The sequence below is a fragment of the Ambystoma mexicanum genome, chromosome 7p (assembly GCF_040938575.1).
Source record: "Ambystoma mexicanum isolate Mex_15411 chromosome 7p, UKY_AmexF1_1, whole genome shotgun sequence".
NCBI classification, from domain to species: Eukaryota; Metazoa; Chordata; class Amphibia; order Caudata; family Ambystomatidae; genus Ambystoma; species Ambystoma mexicanum.
In genome coordinates, this window is record NC_090939.1 from 939,669,273 (window position 1) to 939,697,217 (window position 27,945).

The 27,945-nt window shown below is 44.5% G+C and overlaps 1 protein-coding gene and 1 pseudogene across 1 annotated transcript in view; one reads left to right on the plus strand and one right to left on the minus strand.

Moving 5' to 3' along the window:
• ABI3BP (ABI family member 3 binding protein) overlaps positions 1–27,945 on the plus strand; it is a 1,926,231-nt gene that overhangs the window by 1,481,101 nt on the left and 417,185 nt on the right. The window lies entirely within an intron of this gene.
• On the minus strand, positions 982–25,491 carry LOC138526561 (thimet oligopeptidase pseudogene; annotated as a pseudogene).

A 27,945-nucleotide genomic window follows, 5' to 3' on the forward strand; every position in this document is an offset into this window, starting at 1 on the left:
CAAAACATGGAAATAGAGGGGCAAGCCTCTGGGAGAAGTGTCTGCAGGACAGTTTCTAGAGAACATAGCACACAAGAGTGCACCCTTTTACTGGGAACCCCACACTACAAATCCACCCCAACATTATAAAAACCATTTCACTATAAACAAAAGCAAGTTTTATCAACATGTAATGAAATTACTAAAAATTATAAGTAGACACAGAAAAGTAGACTGCATTGACCAAAAATGACTTTCACTATCGCATGCATATGTTCATTGTCTAAAGTGCAGTCTCCTAAATGTTTATTTATGTTCGGTAATCCATGTTTGCAATGATTTTCCTTTTAGTTAATTGCATAACAAGAGCAAATTGACCCTCTTCAGGCATTAAAGACAGTAAATATGTTTTAGCCAGATTTCATTTACTGAACCTCTTTGCAGCAATTTGCAACATCACTGTAACCAGGATCTTCAGAGGACCTACACATTTGGAAGCAACAAATGTTTATTTGTATGGTTAGTAAGTTTGTTTATTTTATTTCTAGAGCTCCTTCGCCAAGGTGCTTTACAAAATTAATGGGTTGCTACATAGAGTTAAAGGAAATGTCAATTAATACCAGACAAGAAAAAGGAGACAGAGAGAAAGTAAGACATATAAAAAAAGAAATAGCAATGATAGTCCATAATGCAGTCAACATGCAGGTCCAGCAACTTAATGAACAAAAATGTGAGTGGACAAAAACAATCCTCCCCTCAACAAAATAACAGTGAGGGGAAGCGCATGCTTGGAAGCACAGACAATTAACAAGCTAGAGCCAAGCACATGGACTGGTCAATGTCAAAGCATGCCCATGGAGTGGGTAGATCACAAGTGCAGGAACAGGCAGTGGCCTGTAGCTCTATTGAACATACAGGAAACTCCAGCAAGGCAGCAGGAGCCAGCCAGAGAGGAACCCTGCCCCTAGATAGCTGTCGGAACAAACCACCAGATAGTCACAGTCAGCGACCCTGTGAACACCGCTGGTGCATCACATGTCCAAACTCATGAAAGTAGGTCTTGACCTCATCATGCTGAAGTAGCGAAGGAGCATCTGGTGTCAGTTTGGTAAAGTTGGCAACCAATGTAGCTACAGAGTTCTGTCTTGTGCCGTCTGGCAACAAGCACCCAGGCTGTAGAACAAAGCAGCATATTTTCCCTCCATTGGATGCAAGTCCAGGTAAAACTTGCTGATGATCTGATCCAGTGTGGTATCCCTAATGGAATACAATGTACATATTCATGCCAATTGAAAGCTTAAGCCCAGCAACTGCTGGTAAATACCAAGTAAGCCAGATCTGACCACCTCCATAGGAGAATACTCCTCCAGCACATTCTGGTCTACATTGTACATGATCTCCTCCAATTGGGTCATGTAGTAGCATATGTGCCAGGCATGACCTTCCCATTAAACTCCAGCCCTTGCTTCCCACACTCCTTCCTCTTCACTTCCAGGAGAACCGCTTGCTCTTGCTCACCCAAAGGCTTCAGTTTCTGTGACCGTTCATCTTGAAAGTTGGCCACAGTTTTTCTAGCCTTTCCCATGTTCATTTCAATGACAAAGTCAGCATGTGTGCTGAAACCGAGCAGTCTAGAGTTCTGTGCGCTTAATTCCACAAGCTCTTAGAGAATCTGGAAGTCAGCCTCCTTGCACCTGGAGTTAAAGGCCTGCTCCACTTTCCATCGAGTCTCTAGCACATTGCATTTTTCTGTGAAGGGGAAAAAGTGTGTATTTTTTAGGGTGACCTTCAACTTGCCATCTTCAGTCTTCTCCAGGGATCACAGAAAGTCCTATGGGAGTCCTCCAAGCTCCTCCCTAGGTAATAGCAGGAATGTGATGTATTCTGTAAGGTTCTTGATGAAGTTTACGCAGAAGTTCCAGAGATTTTTTTTAATCTCTTTTAATTTTTTCTTGCGTCTCAAGTGGGCGCTTTAGACCATTCCTCCTGCCTAGTTTAATCAGTTGTTCCAGGTAACCCTTCATCTCTGGCCGCAAAAACTCTGCACTCACGGTTTCCTGCAATTGGTCAGGCCGCACATCTTGTCCGATCGTCATCTAACTCTGAGAGCTTTTTGTCAGCATCTGTGCTCACTGTACGCATATCCTTATTGGGAGACACATGCTGAGGAAAATCCAATATGTTTCTCTGGACTGTGTACTCCACCTTGGCCAGCACCTTCAGTGTGTCCTCCAAATTAACAGAGTCAAGGTCCTGCAATCCTACAACAAAGAAACCATCTTCACAATCCACAACCCATAAATGTTGGATTTGTTAATAACTATATTCTAGTAAACCATCAGTGAGACTTTTTTTAACAGCTCACAATTCTTACTGAAAGGGGAGGAAGGATAGCTCGGGGGCAACGCATTTGTCTTGGAAGCAAGACAACACAGCGCAACACAAGTTCAAACCCAGATCGTGGCTGTGTCCAACCCACGATCTTAGAAACCACTTGCTGGTAGTAAGCGTGTTATAAAAGAACGATTACAATTATAATATAATATAATATAATATAATAATGATTTCTAGATACTCCCAATTTAGATAGTGAAGTTACAATGAGATGAAATGATTGGCCCAGGAACACAAACATGTTTTAAGTGGTGAAGATGAGATTAGGACCCAGACTGACATTCGGGCACTAAAGCACACATCTTCTCAGCTCTATGTCATAGAAGTATGTGTTAACGGGAGCTTAATTAAATATTATCTGGGTTTTACAGCTTTACTATAGAGACTAAAAATTACCACTAAAAGAAAATGCATAATAAGGTCTCCACCCTAAAGTCCTTGTTTTTCACAGAATGGAGCTTGTCATGCACTCCCCCGTTTCTATGTCTATATGTTTATTTAGATTTATAAAGTGCAAAGTGACCCCCAAAAAGGTATTACAGAGTTACTCCTTGCGTCGTTGGGCGGCTAATGGCAGAAGCAAAACAATAAGAAGGATTTTGGTCTTATACTGGAGATCATGCAACATTCTTCCTTAAGAATCTGAGCCGGAAGAGAATTCTACAAGGGCAGTGGCTTGGGTTTGAAACTTTTTTCCATTTATAGCACTGCACGACTACTAGCCTTGTGTGACATGAATGCAACTGCCACTTCAGCTGATACAATTTAGTTCTGTTTGCAAGGTAATCAGGGAACAGGCCATATGATTCTGTTTTTCACCGGTAAACAGCGAAGCCCTTTCAAAACCAATGTAATGTGAGCCTGTCTAGGAGACCCAGCGACAATCCTTGCAGCAGTGTTTTGCAGGACATGGAGTCGCAGAAGGATGCCCGTCCGCGTTCCCAGAAAGTTTAGGTGGGCATAATCTAATTGAGCTCCGATTATGGCCTGAGCGATGGTGGCATAACTCATCTCCAACAGCAATTGACAAATCTATCTTAACATCATAAGAAGGTAACTAGACAAACTAATAATAGAGTTGGTGTGAGCTGGCGTTGATATGGTCGAGTCAAGGGAGATTTTTCTTTCTCTTGAGCAGGAATTTTTGCATCAGATATTGGAAAAATAGGATATGAAGATGTTGTCCTATTCCTTAGATGTACAGAGAAGAGAAGGAGTAATTCTGTCCAATTCTGTTCTAGACTGAGCCATTTATCTCGCATTCATGACTCACCTCTGGTAAGCAGATTCTGGATGGGGTTCAGATATTCTTCTGGAGTATCGTGTCATCTGCATAGTTCAAGAACCTCACTCCACCCTGGGATAAAAAAAAATCAGGAATAAGTCTAATATAGAGATTAAACAATGAAATAGGATAGGAGATGGGCAAGATCCCTGAGGTGCACCACAGTCCGAAATCAAGGAAGAGGATTCAAATGGATACAGCCTAACCATAGAGCCTCTTTTTGATCCATGCCTGTCTTTGATTGAAATCTTTCCATGAGAAGAATTTCTAATCACAGCATATTTGCATTTCTTAAGAGACACCCCAGTAACAACAGTGTCGGCAGATTACCAACTCGCAGTTATCTACCACCAATTGCTTCTCAGTTTAGAAGTTCTGCTGACAGCAGACACCTTAAAAAGAAAGTTCACAGACTCTTTTTTGTCCTGTTTTTGTTGCAATTGAAATGCAAAGCAAAAGAAATAGGTAAATAGGAACAGGGCTGGTAAATTAGTCTCTGAACCAGCGCACAGTTGATCCAGCGACTCAAAGTGCTGGCACCAGGCCGCTGCAAGCTTTGCCTACCCCAAGTAATGACACTGAGTGTCCATTTGGTGAACACATTTACAGAGACAGAAAGCTGTAAACTATCATTAAAGAACGGTACAGTATTTTTTGTTCATCCTGGACTGTGGTTTAGCATCACTGTTGGACACAGCCAACAAAGCTTATTTACGATATTATTGTACAGCAACCACTTTGTGGGTTGTTTGCAGCACGTTCCCCAAGCAGCACCACACCATGCATGGTCATTCCCCAAATACAAAGAGTTGCTATCTCTAGAGGCCATCAGTGAGTGTGTGTGCCTCACGGGGCAAGGGCTAGTGAAAAGGAGTGTGTTCTAAAGTGATAGCATGTAGGTGACATCATTCATAACACACACAAGAGATCTGCAGAGGGGGCCTCAGTAGCCAACTGCGACTTTATCATTCTGTCACTATATGCACTACAACTCTCCAAACCTTTAATAAGCCCCTTTCCCTAAGATTCACGTGTCAGCCGCTCGTCCTTTACAGGGTGGTAAATAAGTAACAGCATAGGGGTTAATAGCACCTTTTAGCAACAACCTCGAGGGAAGTCGGTTCAAATGTACTTCAGAAGTTATATTTCATCTGACTGCTCCAATGCTTCTACATATAATGCTTGTAAACAGTAGCCCTTAAACCCTAGCAAAACATGGATGACGGTGCATATTGTATGAAGTAGCAAGAACTGGTGAGTTATTTCCGCAATTACTGATTCTGGTCGTATTAAGGTAACTCTGTTTGTTAAGCTGCCTGCTATTAACAGGTTCCAGTCCTAGTATGATAGCTGAGCTGGCTAATCTGTTTGCAGCAAAGATGCTCTAAATCACCTGCATAACCCCCCACCACCAACTCCAGAATGATTGCATAGTTGGTCTGCCAGAAGCTTTAACCCATCCTTAATAGGAAAGCTAATATTGGACAGATATTAGCCAAAATGTACCGTTTTTTTAATAGCTAGAAAAATATATATGTACATCTTGAACTCATTTTTTATTATGTAATTTGCAAGTGAAGTACACAGTGCAATTCATAAACACTTCTGTTAAGCTCCTATGCCTTCCATTAATTCCTTGCTAATACCCACACCACCTACCCGACTCTGCCTCTCTATCTTTTTAAACAAACACTCTTCTGCATACACTTTGGCACTTTCATACTGAGCTGGAAAATCATATTCGGTACCCTTTCCCATACAGTTTTCCTTATACATGATTGAGGAACTTTTGGAGTCCATATACATGTGTTGCTATATGAACTGATGTACATTAACTACTGATACTGTTGACCATTCTGACCTTCTCTCTACATTAACTCTCCTTAGCATCAGATATAATGGCATCAGTTGGTGGGCTTCATACCTTGCCCCCAGACACTTTCAGGGTTCTGGAACATCCTTACCTCCCCACATTTACTGTTGGATTTCCCCAAGGGTCTGTCCTTGGTCCACTTCTCTTCACTCTCTATGGGTCAGCTCTTTTCCAACAAACTGTTATAAACAATTTCAAACTGTCTCCCATTCCATCATATTTTAGATGGCGATCACTCACTCATGCTCAGCTCCACTAAGTTCTCTACTTCCCAGCCAAACAGGCTATCTCTTCCTCTCCCTCTCTTTTTCTCTTCTCTCCTGACTACTGTCCTTACTCTGTCCTTACTCTGCATAACATTGGTGTAATCTTTGACCCATCACACAACCTTTCGCTGTTTATTTCCAAATCTGTCACTGCAGACAGACTAAACCTCCTCAGTATCAGAAAAATCTGTCATCATCTTCCTTTCAATACTGCTAAATAGCTAATCTCCTCCTTAGTCCTTTCTAGATCTGACTAGTGTTCTAGTCTCCTGTATAGCCTTCACAAGTATGCCTTTTCCCCTCTGGGTAAAGTCTTCAACTTCGCGGTCATCCCTCTTTTAAACATTTCTCGCTTTACCGCCTCTGCCCATCGCCAGATTGTCTGGATATCTATGAAACAAAGGGCCAAGTATAAACTTCTTCTCAACATCTTCAAAACTATCCATTGATTCGCCCCACCCTACCTATCTTCTCAGCTCACTCCCTACTCTCCTCCTGGCTTGTTTCGATCATGCTCAACTCTCCTTCTTGCCACCACTCGAGCCCCCTGTGTTCCCTCTAGCTTCTGCTCTTCTCTCCCTCTCTGTACTAATCCGACTCAACCACTATTTAAAATCCAACCTTAAAGCTCTCTTTTCTGAAGAATCTGTTTCTGAGCACTCTATACGCTACTGCAGCACGTTTTCCTCTTTCACTATCGTTCATGGACAACTGTACAGCACTTTTCCGTCACCCCCTCCTTCCTTTATTCAGCACTTCCACCATCCTGTTACTATGTCATTCTGTCCTTTCCTCGTCCCTGGTTTATATTTGAACCATTCCCTGCAACATCTGGTCTACAAGTCACATTCTCTCACCCCATTGTAAAGGACCAATGTCCTCCACTCTGTTATCAATGGTACATTTTGTAAGTGTTTTGTGCCAAAAATACATTGCTTTCCCAGTGATTGTTATAAATAAATAAATGAATGGTACTGTGTCAGTGTACACAACCAGTGACCTACTCTAGGTCGACTGAACCCAACATATTTCAGTCTTCAAATGGCAACTATTCTTCGACATTTTTCAGGGGTCAAATGTAGATAACAATTGACTAGGTTTTAAATAAATACATTCTGGTGTCTCTTCAGTTGTTAAGGATGAGTTTGAAGGCTACTCATCAGGCAAAATCTGCTCAGTGTGGAGTGTGTACAAGTGACTTTTTGACACTAAACATTGGTTACATGTAATACTAATGCAGGGCATGAGTGCAACTTGACACCCCATCACACTGGCATAAATTCATGAACATGCAGAGGTTTTTTTGTAATGATTTGCAGAGCTTGTACTTTCAGCATGCATTTACTGCAAATTAATTCCCTGGTGTATCATTATATAAGGAAATGTTTCAAAGGAATCCTTTCTGGAATAGAAAAGGACTATATTCATGGCACATTGTTCTACTTTACAACTGGCTTATATTCTTGGTTATGTTATAGGATTTCATATATGCACTGATTCCATTTTCTTGATAACTTGGCGTTTTGTGGCTTCTCTTGCATCACGAGCCACACCCACCAGTAACTGCACTTCCTGTATCATTTCACATCGCAGAACTCTTCCAAGCAATTGTAATAACTTTCTCATTTGGGTGTGTGGCTGTGTGCAGTTACACAGAGCCTGAGAGGAGCCTGGAGGTGCCTGGAGTCCTGAACGGAGTCTTTTTGCTGTTTCACCGTATTGGAGGCGTGTCCTGTATAAAATCAGCACCTGGCGCGATACGTGCGCAGTGTGCGGCTGTGTGCAGTTACACAGTTACATAGCTTCCACCATTCCACTATTATACTATGGACCCTGTGACTGCCTGGGACAGTTCAATACTACCACCTGCAACTGCATCAGTCACCAGCATGAAGAAAGTTCTGCGCTGCATGAGCTGTCGCTGTATTTCTTGTACTTGATTGGTACGGAATTCCGCTATGTGTTAGGGACTATCTTTGAGCCCCTGCTACTCATCAGAGTTGTGGTTGTTCCCTCCCCTCTACTCTCCCTTAATTTGGTGCCTGCCCTCCAATGTTTGTGCTATTGATCCGCTGGAAGTCTGATTCAGAAGCATGCAGCAAGAAAACACTGTGAACCGCAAACAGAACCAAGCAGTATCAAAGCGAAACTGAAAGCTGAATCAGAGCGGTCGAGTATGCCTGAGATAAGTGTGATGGCTGCCGCCACTGCTATACCTCGGCACGAGTACAACCGCAATTACACAAGCTCCATCTGAGCCATTCTTATTCACGGAGCCAACAGAGTTGCCCAAACTTACTTGTCTCCCCATGTCGCCCTGCTTACGTGACTCCCTGCTAACAAAGGAAGCAGCCTGCACGGATGGCTGGCTGTTTGCCCTGAGCCCTTCGGATGAGGGATGCCAAGAATGTATCCTGAAGCCCACCTTGGGTTGCTACTGAGGATCTATCACCCAAGGACAACCCCACAGCTAACACCAGGAAGCAGTTCCAGCTTGCCGCCAACAAACGGTCAAACTGGCAAAAATGTCTATAAAATGAGGAGCGGCAAATAAACTTCTCACCAAACCACTGACGGACTTCTTTCCGGTCACTAACTCTCCCAGGTCCCAGGTGGTGCCCACCAAGCCTACTAGCACTCATATAAAGGACGCCATGGATACCCTAAATAAAGAGCTTTCAGCGGGGCTATTGTCGTCACTTTCTTGCCTTTGCTCCAAAACTATAGCCTCAGTAGTGAATGCCCTGATGGGTACGACGTCTGACAACCAAGTAGTGGCCTTGGCGGCGCAACAACAAAGTACTGTGCAGTTTGAGGAGCCCTCATCAGCACCAAATCAAAAGTCTCCGCCCAGACAATAAAATTTAGTACCGCCGACTTCTCTGATCTTATGTGTCCCCATCCAGTGACTTTTTTTAACAAATGATCTCCCTCCATTGGTATCCAACAATGGTCTGGCTAATCTGAACTTGGACAGCAAGCGCTTCAACTGAGTCTATGTTTAGCACCCTAGAAAATATGTTTACGGTTAAGTGCGAGTCCGTGGAGGACAATCTGCACACTTTTGTTGACCAATTGTCCAAGAATAGCAATCTATTTGCGACATTGAATGCTCAGTTTGTTGCCCAGATAGGACATTTGGAAGATGTCAATTCTTGGATCTAGGACTCTAGCTTATTAATGAACTCCACAAGGGCCAACCGTCAGGGGTTGGTCAACTTGTCTTCTGCCGCACCAAAGCCTGCTAATTTGCTAGTATGGAACATGGCGATTGGAGAATGCCATATTGCCATTGGACGAACAAGGCAGAAAACCCAAGGTCAGGCGCTAATGTACGAAACACGGGCCACAAAGAAGAAAAGAATGAAGAAAGCACTGAAGTGCACTAATCCAGTTCCTCCCAAAGTTGTGTCCTTCGGATCTACTTCTGCCCTATCTTCCTTCTTTGGCCTTAAGCTTTTGAACGTTCCAACTCAGCCGCTGTTAACAAACTGCAGTAATCGATAAGGAAATTGAGGGCTTAAATATTGCTGTGTTTCCTACATCTCAGGTAATTGATCCAAATAGGGGAATCTGTGATGTTGGCAATAAGAAGGGTGCATCTAAGGCCAAGGATGTAATGACCAATTTCCAAGATACAGGGGTCCATTCTTTACCACATGGGTTGCCATCACAGGCCTGTGTTGACACCTCTAGTTTGGCAAATAAAAGTACGAATGTGGTGGATCAATCTGCTCTACACTCTCCCGAACGACCTGGGGCTCTCAAGAAGCCTACTTCTTGTCTGGCAAACAATGGCATGAATGTGGTGGACCAATCTGCTTCACGCCCTCAACACTCTTCTGGGGCTCCAAAGAAGCCTACGCCTATGATGACGCTGATTTGCCTAATGCCACATCGCCCCGACTCCATGCCCCGGACCATCTGAGGGGAAATGTGCTAGTAGTACCCAGGCATTACAAATACAGAGCTTATTTGGTGGCAACAGTGACCTATCCTTAAACCGTTCGTGCTTACTGGAATTATTCCATAGCATCATTCCACTAAGACATATTGAGAGCAATGACATTTAAGTTGTGGATATTTGTGAAGATGTTCCTAGGCCCGCATCAATATTATTCTTTTTTTGCAACAGTACTTTGCTATATATCGTAGATCATGCTGAATGGTTGAATCGTTTGGGCTATGAATGTCTTGCTCTTGATGTTGAATATGGAAAGAGATTTCGTCCACTAGATATGCACCTAGTAACCATTTGAAACCTTCACCACAAGGTGAAATCACCCATGACCAAAGTTGTGAGCAGATCTGTGACCCTAGCTTGCCATCAGGCGTAGGGGCAGATACTGCATTACGGGGGGAAGAGGCACACTGGTCCTAGTTGGCGAGATTTGTTGCCCAACATGGGAAAATGACTTCCTAGCCGAGAGACTACGCCCCAGTTGATTTGCTGGAACACAAGGGGTAACTCCCACCTCTGAGGGAGAGGGTTTGATGGCCCACATTGACCAATACTTACTGGTGGCCTTGCAGGAGACATGGCTCTCAAATCTGCTTCATGTCAATGGATGGCAGTTTCTCTGTAAAAAGGCAGCACAGGGTGAACGGGATGCCCAAAAGGAGGATTACTTTTGGGCATTAAAAAATCCTTAATTATAGAGGAACTTAAATCTACCTCCCCTAACATCTTGGTGGGCAAGGTTTCTGGACTACTTCCGAATAACTGGGAAATTAGTGGCCTTATTGTTATCAACGTCTATGACCCTCCCTATCGACTAGATCATGACCTCGTATTAGTGGAGGTAGAAGCACTGCTTGATGCTCACCTGGGAAGATCACCATGCATCATCTGTGGTCATATTAATTCTAAGATCCCTAAGGAATTGGAATTGGTGTCATTGGAACACAATTCATCCCCTACACCTGAGGTGGATAAAATACTAACTAATTATTGCAGGCGGGACTGGAATGGGCAAGTGTGGTATATTCTGCTGGTTTTGGGATGATCAATGGTGCTATGCCCGAAGGTTCTGGAAGGCTGTAGAGTGTACTGATATAGAACCATCCCGGGACATCATCAGGGTTCCCAAACCAGCCTGGATTGAACACTGATCATCATGGCCTTATCCACAATCCAACAAACAACATGGCAATATAAAAATGAGCCCAGTGATATCTTGAAGTTGATCACAAGTAGCAATTCATCAAGAGCCCTGGGCCTGGATGCTATTTTCAGCTCACTTATTAAAAGGGATGCTGCACATTGCTCTCCTTAGCCCGACCCACATCTAGAAACTGCCCTCTGAGATATTGCTGTGATTTATTTACCTGTGCCGCACACTTAGAATTGCTCTTGTTACATTGATTCACATCTAGAAGGTGCCCACTGTGAGAGAACTGTGATTTATTTGCCTTCGCTGCACACTTAGAAACTGCTCTTGTTACATTGATTCACATCTAGAAGGTGCCCACTGAGACATCACTGTGATTTATTTACCTGCGCAGCACACTTAGTATTGCTCTTGTTAGCCTGACTCACATCTAGAAAGTGCCCACTGAGATATCACTGTGATTTATTTACCTGTGCCACACACCTGGAAATTGTTCTTGTTAGATTGATCCACATCTAGAAGTGACCACTGTCATAGCACTGTAATTTATTTGCAGGTACCGCACACTTAGAAACTGCTCCTGTTACATTGATTCACATCTAGAAATGGCCCACTGTGATAGTACTGTGCTTTATTTACCTGTGCCGCACACTTAGAATTGCACTTGTTAGCTTGACTCACATCTAGAAAGTGCACACTGAGATAATACTGTGATTTATTTACCTGTGCCGCCCGCCTGGAAATTGTTCGTGTTAGATTGATCCACATCTAGAAGTGACCACTGTCATAGCACTGTAATTTATTTGCTTGCACCGCACACTTAGAAACTGCTCCTGTTACATTGATTCACCTCTAGAAATGGTCCACTGAGATAGTACTGTGCTTTATTTACCTGTGCCGCACACTTAGAATTGCACTTGTTAGCCTGACTCACATCTAGAAAGTGCACACTGAGATAATACTGTGATTTATTTACCTGTGCCACACACTTAGAATTGCTCTTGTTATATTGATTCACATGTAGAAAGTGCCCACTGTGAGAGAACTGTGATTTATTTGCCTGCACCTCACAGTTAGAAACTGCTCTTGTTACATTGTTTCACATCTAGAAGGTGCCCACTGAGATAATACTGTGATTTATTTACCTGTGCCGCACACTTAAAAATTGTTCATGTTAGACTGATCCACATCTAGAAAGTGACCACTGTCATTGCACTGTATTTTATTTGCCTGCACCGCACACTTAGAAACTCCTCTTGTTACATTGATTCACATCTAGAAAGTGCCCACTGAGATAATACTGTGATTTATTTACCTGCGCCACACATTTAGAAATTGTTATTGTTAGATTGATTCACATCAAGAAAGTGCCCACTGTGAGAGAACTGTGATTTATTTGCCTGCATCGCACACTTAGAAACTACTCTTGCTACATTGACTCACATCTAGAAAGTGCCCACTGAGATATTACTCTTTTACTTGCCTGTAGTGCCCATTGAGATAGCACTGTGCATTATCTGCATGCGCTGCACACTTTAGCTCTTGCTACAGTGACTCGCATCTAGAAAGGCCCCACTGAGATATTACTGTGTTTTACTTGCCTGTGCCTCTAACTTAGAATTTCTCTTGTTACATTGATTCACAGCTAGAAAGTGCCAACCAAAATATTACTGTGATTTATTTACCTGTTCCGCACGCTCCGAAATTGTTGTTGTATCATTGATTCACATCTAGAGGGTGCCCACTTAGATATTACTATGATCAACTTGCCTGCACCACACACTTGTAATTGCTCTTGTTAGCCAGACTCACATCTAGAAAGTGCCCACTGAGATAGTACTGTGATTTATTTACCTGTGCCGCGCACTTAGAAATTGTTCTTGTTAGATAGATTCACATCTAGAAAGTGTCCACTGAGATAGTACTGTGATTTATTTGCCTGTGCCACACACCTAGAAGTTGTTAATGGTACACTGACACACACCTAGAGAGACCTTGTGATAATACTGCGAATACTGGCCTGCGTCCTCCTCTAAGAGAACTGTGTTTTTTAGACCTGTGTCGCATACCTAAAAGTTGTAAATTCTGCACTGTGCCCCATCTATAGAGTGCCTCTCTAGAATCCCCCTGTGTTAGGACCTTTCTCCCTCTTTCCAGGTTCTCCCTCTTTCTACTGTTGCCCCTCTCTGGCCCTCTCCCACTGTCCTGGTGTCCAGAATCTAGACGCAGGTTCCACATCTAAGGCCACTGCATCTACTATTAGAAGTACATCAATCTCTAGGTTCTGCCCTTCACCTCCCCCCAGAATGGAGATCCCAGCTCAACAAAGACCTCCTCTCCAACCTGTCCTGATCCCTGGACTCCCTGCATCATACCCCCACTCACCCCATAACTCACCCCTAGCGACTCATAACCTGCACTCTAGCACACAACTTCATGACCCTCGCTTTATCCCCCATCTAGTCACAATCTGTGATGCCCCCGTACAAAAACACACCCGGACGCCACCCGCCCACTCTCCTACCATCATCCCTCGTCCAACTCTAAGATCAGAGGAGCAATCTGGCATGCCATACATCTGCCTCCTCAAACGCTCATCCCTGACTCCTCATCCCTTCCAAACACATGAACATCCACTTTCCCTCTGGCATCTATTGAGAACATCCTCCTACCCCCCGCCCATACACCGGTTGCATGTCATTTCATCGCGGGATGTTTTTTTGCAGTTTTTTTTACCGCAGATTTTCAAATGTTTTTTTTTTCGGGGGTTTCCCCCCAAGCCCCACATCCACTTTTCTTTTTTTATATGATCCTGAACACCCACACCCCAAATATATAGTATTCCAACCCCCTAAAAAATGTGATTTTCTTTCATTAAAAAAATTCACTGTAAAAAAACAAGAGAAAAAACATCCCGCAATGAAAGGACATTATACCCCATACACCATGCCCTTTAAAAAACACACAAGCCAGAGGAGCTCTCTGGCACTCCAGACAGCGCAAATCCACCTCCACTACCACACCATCTCTGTGCCCACTGAGGAACTCCCCTCCCTCTCATCCTACCTCTCATGCCACCCTCTCCCTCACCCTTAAGCCCTACTCAGTGCCCACCAACAGACCCCCTTTCATATCCCTTCCCTTCTCTGAAAGTAGCTCATCTCGCCCTTGCTAGAACAGTAGTCTCCTCTCCTCCCCATCTCACCCCCTCCTTCTCTCACACTCCTATGGCATCTAAACCCACAAAATGCCAGAAATGCGACTGGTCCTCTCCCTCGACCCTCCACACCTCACCACTTCTGCTTCAGTCCAACCACCCAGCCTCTCCCTCCCCTCAGAAACTCCCGTCCCCTCCCCCAGTTTCCACCCCTTTCTCTTGACTTCTCACCCAGTATACCTAAACCCCAAGCCCGCCAGACTCAATCCAAAAACTCCCTGGCTAAACATCCACTCCTCAAATGATCCACTCTCCACCCTCCAAAACCCCCCTGACCCACCCCTCTTCTCTCACAATCTTACCTCCGCCCGCCTACTCGTCCCACCCCCCATCGACCTAACCATCTCACTCAGCACTCAAAGTCCACATTCATCCAGCCGCCCCCCTTTCCCACCTCAACCGGTTTCAACCACCCTGAATGATCCTACCACAACCTCCACCCCATCGGGCACCCATGTCTGCCGAGCTCCCCCTGCGATGAGCATCATGAATACCTCCTCCTTTCAAGAAGTCTCATGCATCATTTTTAATGCCCGCTTGGTAGCAAAAAACAAACACAGCATCTTTGACCTCCTCTCCTCTGAAATCCCGACCTCATTTTTATCCAAAACTTGGTTCTCCGATGCCTTTGCCAAAGTAGCACACAAAGCCTTCACCCCTGGCTACTCGCTTATCGCCCACAATAGACCCTCCAGGGGAGGCAGAGTTGCAATCCTCTTCAAAGCCCATTTCTTCGTCTCACTCGTCAAATCCCAGGCATGCAATGCCTCCTGTGAATCCCTTCTGGTAAAACACTTACTACCATTGTCTTTCACCCACAGCTTCCTACCCATCTACAGAACCCCCTGGATACAACATACACTTGGCCAACAATCTCTGTGACTCAATAGCTACCATTCTGGTAAATCACTCTTCTCTTACACTCCGAAGAGATTTCAATATCTGGTTTGATATGCCCAACAACCCCATGACTCATCCACGGGTTGACAGTCTTGATGCGCTCAGCCTCTCCCAACACACCACTGGTCCAACCCACTCAGGTTGGCACTCCCTTGATGCAATTTTCAGCTCCCATGACCTGGTTTATATATCCTGTCCCAAACCGCTCATCTGGACTGACCACTTTGCCATCCCTTTCTCTATCCACACACCTGCCACCCTCCTATAGCTCCCCCGGCCCCCACCCCTGATCTCAAATGCTGGTACAAAATTAAGCTCCTCCCCGACCTAGCCGAAGCCCTGCTTCTTGGTCCCCCTGCATCACTACCCTTTGATATACTATTAACCATTGATTCCTTTGACTCCTCTCAACCCCTTGCACCCCGCATCCTCACGCAAAGGACCGTCCCCCAAATGGTTCACGCCCCACCTGAGGAATGCCAAAAAACAAAATAACTCTCTTGAACGCAAATGGCGAACATCTAAAACTGATCTCAGCAGATCCATGTTTGCCCTGCACCATCGTAACTACAAAGCTGAAATCTGAAAGGCCAAAAAAGCCTATTACAATTAACAAATGCTCAACTGTGGCAACCGCAGCAAAGAACACCACATGATCATTTCGGAATTTGTGAAACCTATGTTCACCTCTGCCCAATTCACCACCACACAATCACTCTGCGAATCCATCTCCCTTCATTTCTACAACACTGCACTTGTCAGTATGGCAACCGTTAACACCAAACTGTCCTTGCTTTCCCCCTTCCTTTCACCGACCCCTCCTGATCCCATTACCCCGACGCCCACTTTACCTACTTTCGACTCCTTCAAACCCATCTCCAGAGACAAGTTCCTGGATCTTCTATCAACCAGCAAACCATCCGGGTCGTCCCTCGACCCACACCCCGCCTCTATCCTGTAAGAAATATTTTCCTCTAGCGGCGCAGGAGAACATGCAAGAGCCATACTAAACGACTCCCTCACCTCTGGCATCTTCCCTGAGGCCTTCAAAATAGTGCATGTCAAGCCACTTCTAAAAATGGCATCCCTTGACCCCCCCCCCTTGACCTCAAGAATTACAGGCCGATCGACAACACCAGATTTCTCATGAAACTCATTGACCAGACTGCATACTCCCAGCTCAACTCCTTGGTAGAATTCAGCAATCTCCTCCGCCGCGCACAATCACGCTTCAGACCGCGACTTGGAACAGAAACTACTCTGATCTTGATCTGGGATGATCTCAAGGTCACTTCAGACTCTGAGGGCTGCACTGCACTGATTCTCCTCGATATCTCTGCAGCTTTGACACGTTAACCATTCAATCCTCCTTGACCACCTCCACTCCCGAGGAATACGAGGCACTGCTCTCAAATGGATTGCCTCCTTCCTCTACAATAGGAAACAAATAACCTTCCTCTACCCTTTTGTCTCATCTGATCACCCGGTGAACACTGGAGTACCAAGGCGCATGCCTATCTGCTGTCCTGTTCAACCTCTATCTGACCACTCTACCAGGATTCATCCGCACGCACATCCTTTCCTGTTACAACTACGCTGATGATACCCAAATCATCCTAAGAATCCCCAAGACAAGCACCATCCCTCATCCCGACCTTGAAGCTTGTCTCCTTGATATTGACCGTTGGATGACAAAAAAACACCTTCTTTTGAACCCTGATAATACTGAAATCATGGTGTGCGGCAATACTGCCCTTCTCCCACAGCCGCTCCCATGGCCCCCCTCCCTCAGCCCCCCTCCCTGCCCCTCGGATATGGTCAAAAACCTAGGCTGCACTATGGACTCAGGCCTAACCCTCTCCCGTCAAATCAACAACGTGTCAAAATGCTGTCACTACCACCTCAAACTTTGCAGATGCACCTTTCCGTACCTCTCCTACCCCAACAGACTTTCCGCAGTTATGTCCATTGTGATGTTGAGACTGGACTATGCCAACTCCCTATACCTGGGTGCACCGGCATACCAACTCAAGAAACTCCAAAAATGCTGCTGCAAAACTGCTCCTCGCACTGGGACACAGAGACCACATCTCACCCGCTCTCAGAACCCTCCACTGGCTCTGAGTTGGATGAAGGGCCACCTTCAAGACCCTATGCCTCACTCACTGAGCAGTGCACAAGACTGGCCCAACGTACCTCCAAGAGAAGATAAAACCCTACCTCCCATCTCGCACCCCAAGATCAAACACTGCCCTCGTTCTAGTGATTCCAACCTCTAACTCTGTTAGGATCGGAGGATCCGCCTTCTCAACCTTGGCCACAACTCTGTGGAAATCTCTCCCCCCCATGTATTCGACACAACCAAGACTATATGACCTTCCGTAAAGCCTTAAAAACATGTCTCTTTCTGTAATGCAGAATATAACCACCTGAGGCAACCAAGATCTTGCAACCCTATGACATATGCTCAATGAGATACCAAGCAATGACGCCACTGAATATGCTTATTAAGTCACTACTAAGCAAACGTGTGCTTGAAATCCGGAATAGTGAGCTCCTTAGATTATAACTCCACCCAAACACTCTCCTCCCATCTCACTATGCTTACTCTCTACTCTACACCACACACAATTCGAGTGCAGCTACACCCCTCGATCAATGTTGGCCCAGCTGCGCACATACGAACATCACTCCATGAACTAATCTATCATTCTAATAAAACGCAGCTACAACCCACGAAAACTGGGCCTATCGGCACACATAAGCAACCTACACAGGCCTAACGAAACCAGAACCCAGTTTTGGTGTCCATCTTCCAGACTGCCCACATTCAAATGATATACAATACCACCACACATAATGCTAGGCTGCAGCTACCATTAGGCAATTGCATCGGCTGTCCACATAATTGGTGCACCCAAGCACCCTATGATACCTTACTCTCTCAACTAATCTGGACTACGATCCCCAAGGGCGTTGAACCTACCTGCGCTTTGAGGTCATACCATTGATATATAGAGCGCTATATAAATGCCAAATAACATAACATAACATAACATTGGGCAATAGCCCTTGATTAGCTATTTCATTGGATTGAAGAGTGCCAGGTCCTCTCCCCTCACGGCACGATAGTATAATTTTCCCTATATGAAAAAAGGATAGCTGGTAGGACTCGGCAACTATCGCCTGCTCGCAATGGTGGACACTTCATCCAAAATCTTTTCCCGTACATTGCTGAGCGAGCTTCGGGAATGGGCAGAACAGACCAACCTTGTCCCCATAACCAAACTGGTTTCCATAGGGGACTCGGGACCAGTGTTCCCTCTAAGCTGTGCACATGTGTGCTTGCCCAGCTTCCTTCTGAGGGCCGCTCAGAAGATTTTTAGAAGCGCACACAGACAATTCTCACTTATTCAAAAATATTTAACAGGACACAAGCCACAAGAATTAATTGAAATTTGCTCTCTCAGAATAAGCAAATCATCTTGATATTCTGCTAATTTGCATTACACTACTATGCAAGCGTGACCATAAAAACCTTAAATCTCTAACCGCAAAATGCACACATAAGAGGTTAAAAACGAATATGAAAAACTGGCTCCATGAACAGAAGAATCTAACCAAGATATGCCAACACACATTAACCAAATAATGTTCCCTCCCCACCCATGACTCCTATGCTTGATTCTACCACACTTTTACCTTATGACTCTAACTTCTGCCCCAGAACACATCACGATAGTACCGGACAACCTTGACTCTTCCTCTTTGCTCTACGAAAGGTTAGCAGATGTGTACCTACATCCACTTGTTTTATGTTTGTTGTAATATGAATAATATGAATAACATTCACGTGCCAAAATTTCTGTTACTCATTTTGCCTTACCAAAAGCTTAACCCACACGATACAATCGAACTACCAGCTAAAATATCAGACACTGACTGTAAGTAAGCAGGTTACCTGGATGTGTAACCTTATCTCATACATCCTCTTCTTTGTACATATGTCACGCAAGTGTTTGAATCGGCCCACATGCAATTTAACGCATTATAAAACTCAAATATGAATTTGCCCTGTAAGGATTTTGAGAAGACAAATGTGATGTTCAGTATCTCCTACTTTAGCATTACTAACATTACCCTATAAGTGGAGAGCAACATTGAAATATCATTTACTTTGCCTACAAGGGATAATGGGTATGGAGTATGTCTGGGATTATCGTCGGATATTCAGACAGGAGAATGCTTTTCACACAATCTACCTCGTTTCCAAGTGTTCAGAGTTCCTTTGAGCAGAGGATGGACCTTTAAACATTATATAGTAACGTGCTGATATACAAAAACAGTTTCACTGAGCACTGTGTAATCCTACACAATGATATAAGGGTGGGGTATGTTACAAACAATCTTGTATGCACTGCAAATTAATTGCATAGAATCCCTTACTTTTTACAGCACTCCATCAACTAGTATTGGAGGCTAGCACAGGGGCAGAAGAAGGGCATGAGTGGAAGAGCACAGGTCATCACTCCTTGCGGGTTATGAACAAAGCAGCACATTTCAAAAACCAAGTCACACGTTCCGGCAGTACACTGAAGGAAATGTGTTGCTTATTTTCTAAAGCATAGGAAATGCAGTACCCGTCTACACAACAGCACCTTCTTTTTCTTTCTCTGCTCAGCTGCTGAGGGCTTTTCAATATAACCATCTGTTCTCTGTTAATCGGCTCTAGCATCCTCCTCCATCTTATTTAACTGATAACAAAGAATTACAGAAGAGGGATTCATAGTTACTGAAGAAGGTGCTCAATCCATTTTATCTCTGATGAATTAAGGCTATTAACGTAAAAGGCATATGTATACATGTGATTTTCTTCAGCAGGGCTCTATAATAAACCTCATTAAGGCTCTTATTTAATTTGATCTAGGTTGTGGTGCGGAGGGGTGGGTAAAACTATAGACTTTCTTATGTGCCCTGTCATTTAACTTCCCATGTAAGGGGTATACAGAGGGCTCTAATCAGATTTTGCTCTCTACTTGGAGTCAAATGATTTTTCAGGGAGTAAAAAAGTAATTCGATTTTTAGGGAGTAAAAATGGATGGTGTATATGTCTCTTAGCTGTAAGGCTGGTGTTATGAATACCCTAAGAACAATGTAATATGGATAGCAAGCAGAGGCACATGAATATTTGATCATCATATTCTGAGGTGCAGTTATTCTAATGCAATTATCATCCTTATACATTTTATTAGAAGCATGTTCTCCTAGCCCTTGAATTACTTCATTAAAGTGGCACTTGAACTCCTATCATCATATTTTTTGACACATTGCTTTTAATTGTCATTAATCCATTGGCAAATGTGTATTCTCTCCGAATTTCTTGACATCCACATCAGTTTATGATGAGATATTTGTGCTTTGTAGTACACATGAGTGATTTTCCAGTCGCATAACACGTTTGCAAGGTACTGTGTCAGATGTTGCAGTCTTAGACTGGGTGATGAGTTTTCTGTTTAATCACATATGACATATTTTATTTTAGCCAATGTGTTTGGAAAAAAGTGTTGTAAGATTTCTCAAGAATTGAAGTGGCTGGGAAGAGGAAATTCCTTTCCAAACTCTCTTCTGCGACGGTAGTTCACTAAATATGCATGCTCAGAAAGTGGCTTACCTCATTAGTCAGTTGCGCACATGGAAAATAATGTGCGCACAACAGCAAACCAGTTCCGCACATAGAGAAATATAATTAGAGGGAACATTGCCGGGGACCACCACCAATTGTCTTGCTTTAACAACTATTATACAGAAGGCATGGGGCATACGCATAACAAACAGGTATGTGGCCTTCATTGACTACAGTGCGGCCTTCGATTCTGTTAATGGAGGGCGACTCTGGCAGAAATTGCCGGACTGGAATATTCCAACTGGTTTGCTCTCTATGGTCATTGCCCTGCACGAGAGCACACAGGTTAAGGTCAGATCGGACCAAACAGGGAGGACTTCTACCTGCATTTCCACCTGCCATGGTCGAAAGCAGGGATGCAATCTTGCCCCCTTCTCTTTAACCTGTACCTTGCTGACATGGGAGCAGCATTGGCCAATCCAACCTCAATTCCACCAAAATTGGGGATCATTCCCATGCAGTGGCTTGGCTACACCGATGATATAGTATTGATGGATCTTACGTCGGTGGGCCTTCAGGCATCCTTGGATTGACTGAGGTTATGCTCAGAATTGAATTTATTAGCCATCAATATTAGTAAGACTAAGGTGATGGTCTTTAGCCCCCATTTCAGCAAGCCAAAGCGGACGAGGTGGTGTCTTGGAGGGAGAGAATTGGAGGTGGTAGAAGAATATAAATACTTAGTCATTCTCTTCTACCACCAATTATCAGGTCAGAGTCATATGGAAGCCCTGAAATTGAACAGTGCCCAGGTTATAGGCCAGGGGGTAAGAATGTGTGAGGAATAGGTTGGTGAGATGATTATGATGATGATGCTATGATGTAATTGCGATGTCGCACGCTCTTTCTTGAGCTGGGCTTCTTTTTTGTTCTTATGTATGGTGTTAAAAAGCAGACATTGTTCTGCTGTATGGCACGTTAAACAATAAAAAAACTAATTTTTAAGGATTGATTAATTAATTTGTCAAGTCTTACGTAGCACAAGCAAATCAAGGAGCTATGTGAGATCACTGTACAAATAGTGCCAAATTCAACATTTACATGGTTATCAATCACAATACAAACAAGAGCAGCACATCCACATACAACTGTCCCTGCCTGACTAAACTTAAAAAGCACAAGCCCAGAAAATTACAACATATCCACAAAAGTGCTGAGAAGTACTGTGGCATTTTTAAAAGGCCCTATCCCAAATCTTCTTCAACAACTTCTGAAATCTGAAGAGTGGGTTCTTGGGTGCAAGAAGGGAGGGTATTGTTTTGGGTGCAGGAGGGAGGGGATTACAGCATGTGACTGCTGCTCCTGTTAAATATCTGTTCAGCTTGGATGAGCAGCAACACCTAGGAACATCCTGCACCTGTATTTTTCAAATCCATTAACCCTTAGTTCCACCTGAGACCACCAGCTTAGAAGCCAAATATCTGGACATTGCGTATAAAGAACATAAGCAAAATATCGAACTTTGAACATTATCCTGGCTCCCAATGGGAGCTAGTGAAGGTATTTCAGGGTGGGGTAGCAAGACCAAACTTCCTGGCCAACAAAGACCAGCTTGCATGGAGAACTGCCTTTAGCAGTATGAGAATGATTTGAGGGAGCCCTGAAAAGATAGGCATAAGTGCATCGATGTGTGCAATAACTAAAGCCTGAACTATAAAGATGATCCAGGCACTGTGTGGCAGCTATTAAACCTTTTGCTTTATCTGTTCACTTTCAAGAAGCACACCAAGCCCATTGATTTCAGTTGTAACTGTTCTATTAGGTTTAAAGTACACAGGGTAGGCCAAATTTAAAATAAAATGGGGGCTTTTACATATCGTAAGATAGGATGGTCTAAATATCCCAGTCCTGGATAGACCTTCTCCTCCTTGACTTCAGCAGGGTCCTCCCGGGCATCATCCATGTTCAAAAGGGGTTCATAAACCCCTACTTTTAGTTTTTTTTGTATTGAGTGCTTTAGGCTTCCTGAACCTTTTCTACATGTACTAACTACGTGTTGGCTTCCAATGTCCCGTACCCTAAAGACTAACTCCAACCAACGATTTGGGCAACTCCCAGGGTGTTGGCCAAACAATGAGCAAAAATGTAACATCTGTTGAGGGTAAGGGGGGGATAGATTAATTAAAGAGCAGAAACCTCTGATTAAAAGCAAAACTTTCCTTATTGAACTTGCACTGGGCTGGTTTCTACCCTTTATGTTCTGTAACATCAACCTAAGCACATCGGAAGGTGCCTACAGACTTTGGGGGCTGATTCACAAAGACATTACTCATAGTAATCCTAACTTATTCTTGACCTACTTGTGGTTACCTCTTTGGAAATCAAATAGTTTCTCTTCAGGAGTAGCTTTAACTTACTCGTATTTTTTTTATTTTATTTATTCATTGTGCATTTGTAAGGCGCTTATACAACAAGTAAATTGTGTTTCAAAGCGCCCACAGGGCAACAGGCAGGGAACATGGGAATGAAAAATAAATATAACAATGAAAGATAGAGGCAGACTTACTAGGCTTTGTGAGCATCCAGAACGTGCACGTGCAGAGAGAGAGAAGGGATGAGGGAGTGGGAGGGTAAGTGCTAGGTGTATCAAGAGGGAAGTACTAGGGCGTGAGCAGCTGTAAGTGCCTAGGTGGAGTGGTCAACCTTCAATAAATAAGTGCAGTCCTGTTGTGACATAGGCCAGTCGGTGACAAGGCAAAGTGGTGGGAGGGGTGGAGGGTGTAGGCAATCGGGTGTTGGAGACCAGGAACTGGGTGGATACATAAGGGCCCTTGTCACCAATCTCAGCAACTGTGGGACTTAGCAAAGGATGGAGGAAGGGAAGGAGAAGGTGAAAAGGATAGTCCTGAGGAGCTTCTGGAATTTGAGGGGATCTCGCTCAAGACGAAGAGGAAGGGGAAGGCTGTTCCATAGGAGGGAGCCAGCTGAGGAAAGAGATCGGCCACCAGCTTGCTGTTTAGCGAAGCACTTAACACACAGAGAGTTGGTTCAGGAGGAACGTAAAGATCTCGAGGGAGAGTATTTAGTGAGAGCAAGTTGTAGAAAGTGTGGCCCGTCCCCAGACAGTCTTGTGGATGATGCAGAGGGATTTGAATTTGATCCTTGCTGCAACCGGGAGCCAGTGGAGAGTTTTTAGGTCTGGAGCGATGTGGGCTTGAGGCCAAAGGCAAGTATAGCAGCCCTATTCTGGATTAGTGGGAAGGGTCATAAAGAGGAAGAAGGTAGATTAAGGAAAAGGCTATTTCAGTAATCTAGCCTAAAGCGAACCAGAGCTCTAGAGACATTGAGCTTCTGGGGTAAGGTGAAGAAAGGAAGAGGAGTTGAAAGTGGGACTTCTTGGCAAGGTCATGAATGTGAGGAATGAAGGAAAGAGAGGAGCCGAAGATGACTCCAAGGTTTCTGGCTTCAGATGAAGAAAAAGGGGGACAGCCCATAGAAGATGGCCAGAGTGAGGGACAGAAATAGGGAGCAGGAGTCCCAATAGGAAGGATCTCAGTCTTGCTGGCATTGAGGCAGAGATCATGGGAAGTACACCAGGACTGGATGGCAAATGGGCAGTCTGGGATGATGGAGGAAGTAAGAAGAGAATCAGAGGGAAGGTTGAAGAAGAGTTGTGTGTCATCTGCATAACACTGGAAGTGAGGGGAGAAGGTGGAAATGAGGTGTGCAAGCGGAGCAGGGTAGTTGTTAAAGAGCCAGGGAGAAAGGCTGGTGCCCTGAGGGACGCAGCAGGTGGAGATAGAGGTGGGTGAGGAGAAAGAGCTCAGAATAATCTGGAATGGATGGTCGGTCACTGAAGAAGGAGGTCAGCCAGTGCAGTGCCCGCTCCGAAATACCTAGGGTATCGTAGGATCATTTTATGATGATGGAGTGGTTGACTGTAACAAATGCAGGGGAGAGATTGCATAGAATGATAACAGCTGGAGAGTTGGAGTCCAGAGATGTGAGCAGTTCCCCACTGATGTTCAGAAGAGCGGTTTCCATGCCTCTGGATGCTCGGAATCCAGATTGATGGTCATGGAGGCAACCAATATGTTCAGTGTGCTGGGTCAGTTTGGGGAAGGCCAGCTTCTCCAGGGGTTTCCCAAGGAAGGGGGGGTCATAGAGATGGGGCAGTAGTTGGCTGGACAAGACGCATCTGCAGGAGGTTTTTTCAGGTGGTGGCGTACAAAGGAGTGCTTGAGGGAGGAGGGCAAAGATCCAGTTGCAAAATAGTGGTTGCAAGTGCAACCACTCAGCGAGTGTGAGCCAATATTGTCCTTTATGGTTCTGGAGGAGCAGGGGTAAACCTGTTTGGAGAAGATCTTCATGGAGCGGGCAACTCTGGTGACCTCCTCAAGTGTGATATGAGAGAAGGAGGAGAGAAAGGCAGAGGGAGGATGGGAGCCCATAGGAGAAAAGGGGGTGGGGGAAGGGGGGAGGGATGCAAGGTTGCTCAGGATGTCCTGAGTTGTTTTCAGAGGAGTGTGTGGCCAGTGCGTTGCAAAAGGCTTGGGGACGAAGAGGTGAGAGGAGACTGCGAAAGGTTGGCTAGTTCCCTGCAGATTTGAGAGTTCAGCCGTGGTGTTGGCTACACCAGAGACGTAGACCTGGATGTGGGCCCTTTTCTTGGTGCAGACGGAGAGTATATATTGCCTTTGGAGCAGGCGACAAGCAAGTTTGTCTGAGGGTGAACCTGAAGTCTGACACTTCTTTCCACAGCTCTGCACTTACGTTTCAGGGCTGCAAGTTCCCAGTCGTACCAGGTGTTGCGCTCAGAGGAATGTTTCAGGTGGATCCTCATGACTCGGGCAAGAATGTCAAGAGTATTAGTAATGGCAAGGTGGAGGTTGCCGAGAGCAGGGTCAGAGGTAGAGTCTGTAGTGGGGAGAGAGGGGGGATGAAGGTAGATGAGAAGGCAGTAGCTGACACTCGTTTCATCTGATAGATGTTTGTAAATGAGGTTGGCATGGCTGGGGGAGGTGCGGTCAGAGGGCCAGAGGACCCAGGGGAGAAGAGAGAGTGGTCTGACTAGGAGAGTGGGGTAATCAGTGGGGAAGAGAGTGAAAGATCAGTGCGGATGAAGGCATCAAGAGTGTGTCCAGCCGGGTCGGTCGGACCAGAAGGGGGAATGGAGAGGGAGAGTGGGGTACAGAGGTCATGGAAGAGAGTGGATGCCGTGACTGAGGAGATAAGGTGGATTTTAAAATCGCCCATGAGAAGGAGTTTAGTGGTGGTTGTGAGGAGAGAGGAGGAGAAATCAGCCCATTCAGAGAGTAACAGGGTGGTAGAGCCAGATGGCCCGTAGATGGCGGCAATGGTCAGAGAGGAGGTGGGAGAGATGACCAATTTACAGCATTCACAAAGAAGTAACCAGGAGTAACTCTGACTTACTCCCATCAGTCTTTGCACTTGCCTCCGGGCCTCTGCACTATGCCCAGACTACTTCACTTGCAACATACGCTCCATGAGAGGTGTTACCTCGCTGCACTTAACCCAGAGCCATGCTGGACTGGGTGCACTAACCACCACCCCCTCCCTCCGACGTCTGTCTGTACACTTGCATAACCCGAATTTACTAGGACTAGTAAGTCCTGTCTTGTCCTCCTGTGTCTTCCCTCCCTAGTTTGGTTTGCCTGAAACACTCATGCACTTGCACTAGGAGGAATGCTGTCAGGCCTAGTACGCTAGGTTACCTTTTGTTAGATCATTCAGAAACTCAAGGCCTAAGAATGACTACTGTATTCTCTTGTTGCCTTCCCACCTTGAAGCGCTTTGAAGCACTTTAAAATAAAAGAGTAGGTCAAAGCTGCCCACTTCTTTTTTAAACTGCCCCATTGTTATTTTCTAAGCTTTGTTACAGTTTTGTTGTTCTTTGAGGAAAGAAATAGGTTAAATGGTCTCTGATTAAGCTATGGCAAGATGGTTCCTTTATGTCTGCATAGATTCAGGACAAACTACGACACTTACCTGGCCCCGTGATAGATATAGCCCTTGGAATCGAGAACAAGTATGCAACTGAACTACAATTATTTAATTATTCCCTGTCTGGAAAACAAATGTGTTTGCAATGTGTGTTTCCTGCTGTGTCCTTTTGGAGTATAGATGTTCGCCACAACACTGTTATTTTTAGCCAGACGCTAATTTTAATCTTCACAAAGTCATTATTCGCAATAAAAAGAGAGATTTTTCTCTGTGAAGTGGTTACGCTAATGTGGCTGTGTGATAGACTAGATGCAGCCTAAGTCTTTGTTCTACATGTGGTCACGATACATGCCCTACCGGCTATGCATTAATGGGAACAGACCCTTGCAGGGGCTCTTCTTACAGCAGACCAGCAGAGTGTTGACCTCTTTCAGGTTAAAGTGGCCTTTGAGGTTTACAGAAGGCTATCAAAAGCATAGTCATTTACATTTGTACCATGCACCAAACCATGCCTACTTTTTTATGCTGGCACTTAAGTAAGTGCCAGAAGCCTATAAAAGTCTTTTCCATCAGAAAATTAAGCATTTTGAGATCTGACCTTGATGATTCCAAGTAGTCACCAGAGATCCAAAACCAAAAGGAATCTCTATGATTAGACGATAATTAAAGATGAAATTCTGTTTTTGAGTAATTTTGGTTAAAAATGTGACCAGGTTCATGTTTCCATCCCCAAAATGCAAACATAGACGATTGATATTGTCATGTATTAGCTGAAGGTACAGCTGGGTGTCATTTGTATGCTGATGTGTGGGGACACCCCAATCATCAGTTTGATCCCCAGCAACTCCATGTGTAGATTGAATGAAATGAGCAAGAGGATCAACCCTTGGGAGACTCCAAAAGGCTTTTTTGGGGGGGTCTGATTTGGCCTACCCCACCAAAGTTAGAAGGCGAAGGTCTAAGTCATCATAAAAACAAGACTATTTTGCGATATACTCATAGACATATGTTAGCTCTTGTTATCAGTGCTGATGAATAGATGGGGGAACAAGCTGGTTTGACTCCCTGTGGTCCCAGATACTCTGTATTGGACTAGCAAGGGGCCAGCCAAACAAGTGCCTTTTTCCAGTACCCACTAGTATACAGTATAAGGTTATTGCAAATCACCAAGGAGTTTTCTGACCAAACAGAGGAATGGTACTCAAAGCAGAGTTCCCTTATAATGTCAATGATCTTAAAGTTGTTGCAATCTGGAATCAATGTAGCATTGGTTGAATTGAGAGAACACCCTTTATCCAGCTTGTAAAGTATTGCACACAAACATGTTTGTCAG